The following is a 3,053-nucleotide window of genomic DNA, read 5'->3' on the forward strand; positions in this document are numbered from 1 at the left end:
TCCTGAGACATTTTCTCTCGTGTTTTAAGAATAATTTTGTAAATCTACTAATTGTGTGCAATTAGTGCAAAGTTTCTTACTAAATTGTCGTCTGAAAGCAGCACGAGAAAAATGATGTCAATCCAGGTTTCAGAGGGTTAATTTCTTTGCGGCCTCAGTTCGGCGTTTTTGTTTCGTCCCTCTGACAGAAAGCTTTTTGCTCCTGCTTGTTTGTAAATTCTGTTTTTAAAGGTGCTTTAAATAAAGTTAGCATCATGATTATTATCATTATTAATAGCTCCTCTGTTTCCTCGTTCAGCCTCTCTCGTTGGGAACTTTGCTCCGATCCGGTCGTGTTTTTTTTTTTTGAAGAAGAAGCTTAAGTGTGGATGCTACTACCCAGAATGCATTGCGCCATGAGGTCGTTGGCTGTTTCCCTTTGTACGGCTGTAAAAGCTTCATGTTGAGGTCAAACGCTTCCTCCCGTTAATGTGTGTTAATGCTCCCAGTCGAGTTAGAAGATTTAAAAAAAGGCCCCGAGCAGGAAGTTTCCCTTTTGTCCCCAAAAAACCCCCAAACCAAAAAACAGCTGAAAAACAAAATCCGGAGCCCAAATGTTCCCTCGGACACGCTCAGATCAGTGCAGTCTCTGAGGTGAAGCGTGCTGTGTGGGGGGTTGCTATGACAACGTGACCTCTCCGCAGACGGGCCGTTTCAGATGTCACTCCAGAGGACGGCCCGCCGGCTCTTGTCCACGCTGACGACGTATTCACCGGACAGAGACCAGGACACGGCGCTGATGGACGAGCTAAACACAGAGGAAAGTGTTTGTGTTTTAAAGGAACAGTACAACATTTACGTCCACAGGTGGAGTCCCTCAGGGGAGCATCCTGGGGCCGCTGGTTTTTTCTATTAAACTTAATCAGGGATACTTACTTCGTTTAGGGGCTGCGTTTCTAAAATGACAGGAAACCAGGGGCCAGTCACAACAGCCCCATACAGGTTTCTCTAAATTTTAGGACTTTAAAGATATTTCTAGGATTTTAGAACATTTCTGGGATTCAAGGAGATTTCTCGAATTTAAAGATTTTTTTTTTTTTTATTTAAGGTCCTTTCTAGAACTTGATCAGAAATTTTCAGAGTTTGGGAAGTTGCTCGGATTTTAGGACATTTCTAGGAGTTCAGGACATAATGGTGTTAGCTAGGACCTCTGTCGATGTGTGTGGGGGATCCTCCGCTGGCCCTTTTTTGATAAACAAGCTCGATTTTGATGGTGGGAAACAGGGAATTTAGCCCCGAACACTCTAACATTCAGTTATTCAGTCAAACAAAAGTTGCTCTGAAGTTGATCTTGTCACTGATAAATGCATGAAAACATTTAGTAAATCTATCTTTCTCTCTTCAGTGTGGAGTTCCTCAAGGAAGCATCCTGGGGTCTCTCATCTTTGCATTAAACTTTGCAAATATTAAGAAAATTTAATAAAATATTTCTTAACTGTTCTGTTTTTGTCTGACTGATTAGCATATTGATCAGCTGATCAGTATCTCAGGTCGGTTACCTGTGTTTGTCAGGTAGGCGGGTCTCCAGGTTGCCAGTGGAGACGTTCCAAATGTAAACGGCACCATCAGCTGATCCGGCTGCCAGGAAGCAACCATCTGGACTAAAGAGATAAAACATGTGCCAAATATGGTCAAAATGACCTCATCAGGTGGAAAATAGTCAAAATGACAAATTCAGAGTCAAAAGCCCAGAATGACACCCAGAAATAATACAAGTCCTGTTTTTCTGCTCTGATGGCTGTGGGATACATGCATCAACACACACACAATTATCACAACAGGAAGAAGAAAAGAGACTAAAATGAGACAAACGGTCACTAAAGGGTTAACAGTACAGCTTTTGTTTTCAGAGTTTTCTTGTTTTCCTTCCTCTTCTCGAGCAGAACGTGAGCTCTGATTTCGCTTTCAAACCTTTGCAACAAAAGCGCCGCAAACCAACAGTTGTGACTGAAACCGGAGACGTTTTTGTGTCGTGTGAACGTTTCACAGTCTAACTGCGTGGAACCTCAGGGAGAACCCAGCGGGGAACCCTGACCGCGGACAAACACGCTGATATATTTAGTGTTTCTGTCGGAGAGACACAAAGCATCCTGCTGCTGCTGTCGTCATGGAAACTGCAGAGTATGAAGTACGCAGCAGCTCATCCATCTCTCTGTTTCCATCTCCGCGGTTTGGTCTCTGGAGGAATGTTTGGATCAGACGCTCGGCGACTTTAGCAGATAATCGTCCAATACAATAAAGCTGATGATTAATAAATGATGCGCTGAAGGAAAGGTGCGCCTCCAGCCGTAATAAATAACACCGCTCTGCTTACTCCTCTCATGGTCACGTGATCTGTCGCTGTGGTTTTCTCCTGGGCGAAAACGTTTTTTCTCTCGAATTATGTTTATTGGCTTTTTTTGTTCATTTGGAATGAACAGAGCAAACATTCACTAACTCCATCGCTCCAGTCTCACACGAAAAATATCTCTCTGAAAAAGGAAAAACTTCGACAAATATGTCTCAATTATACAAAAATAAGAAGAATAATTCATCATCCAGTTCTATTATTGCCATTTAGTTTAATTTTTCCTTTTTCTGTCTGTTTGTTTTACATGTTCAAATCATCCATCCATCCATCATCCATCATCCATCATCCATCCATCATCCATCATCCATCATCCATCCATCATCCATCATCCATCATCAGTCTGAGTGATGAGCTGAGTCCTCACCTGTTGAGTGATGAGCAGGTGAACAGAGTGAACTCACCTGATCACAGCTTTGGTGCTGTCGCTGCCACATTTAAATCCCTCCGCTCTGAAACACGCAGAAAACACAAAGAAAACATTAAAAAACACAAAAAACACAGAGAAAACACACAAACACACAGGCAACACACAAAAAACAGAAAACACACAAAAAACACAGAAAACATTAAAAACTGAGAAAACACACAAGCACACAGAAACACACACAGACAACACAAAAAAACACAGAAAACACACAAAAAAACACAGAAAACATTAAAAAAC

The 3,053-nt window shown here is 42.0% G+C and overlaps 1 long non-coding RNA gene across 1 annotated transcript; it reads right to left on the reverse strand.

Moving 5' to 3' along the window:
• Positions 1 to 350: 350 nt before the first annotated feature.
• Positions 351 to 2,867, reverse strand: LOC121963342. Its single transcript, XR_006107232.1, has 3 exons — positions 2,791 to 2,867; positions 1,539 to 1,640; positions 351 to 787 (listed from the first exon to the last, which is right to left on the reverse strand). It is a non-coding gene; the product is annotated as an uncharacterized LOC121963342 (long non-coding RNA).
• Positions 2,868 to 3,053: the final 186 nt, after the last annotated feature.

This window comes from Plectropomus leopardus, unplaced genomic scaffold (genome assembly GCF_008729295.1).
Source record: "Plectropomus leopardus isolate mb unplaced genomic scaffold, YSFRI_Pleo_2.0 unplaced_scaffold10920, whole genome shotgun sequence".
NCBI lineage: Eukaryota > Metazoa > Chordata > Actinopteri > Perciformes > Serranidae > Plectropomus > Plectropomus leopardus.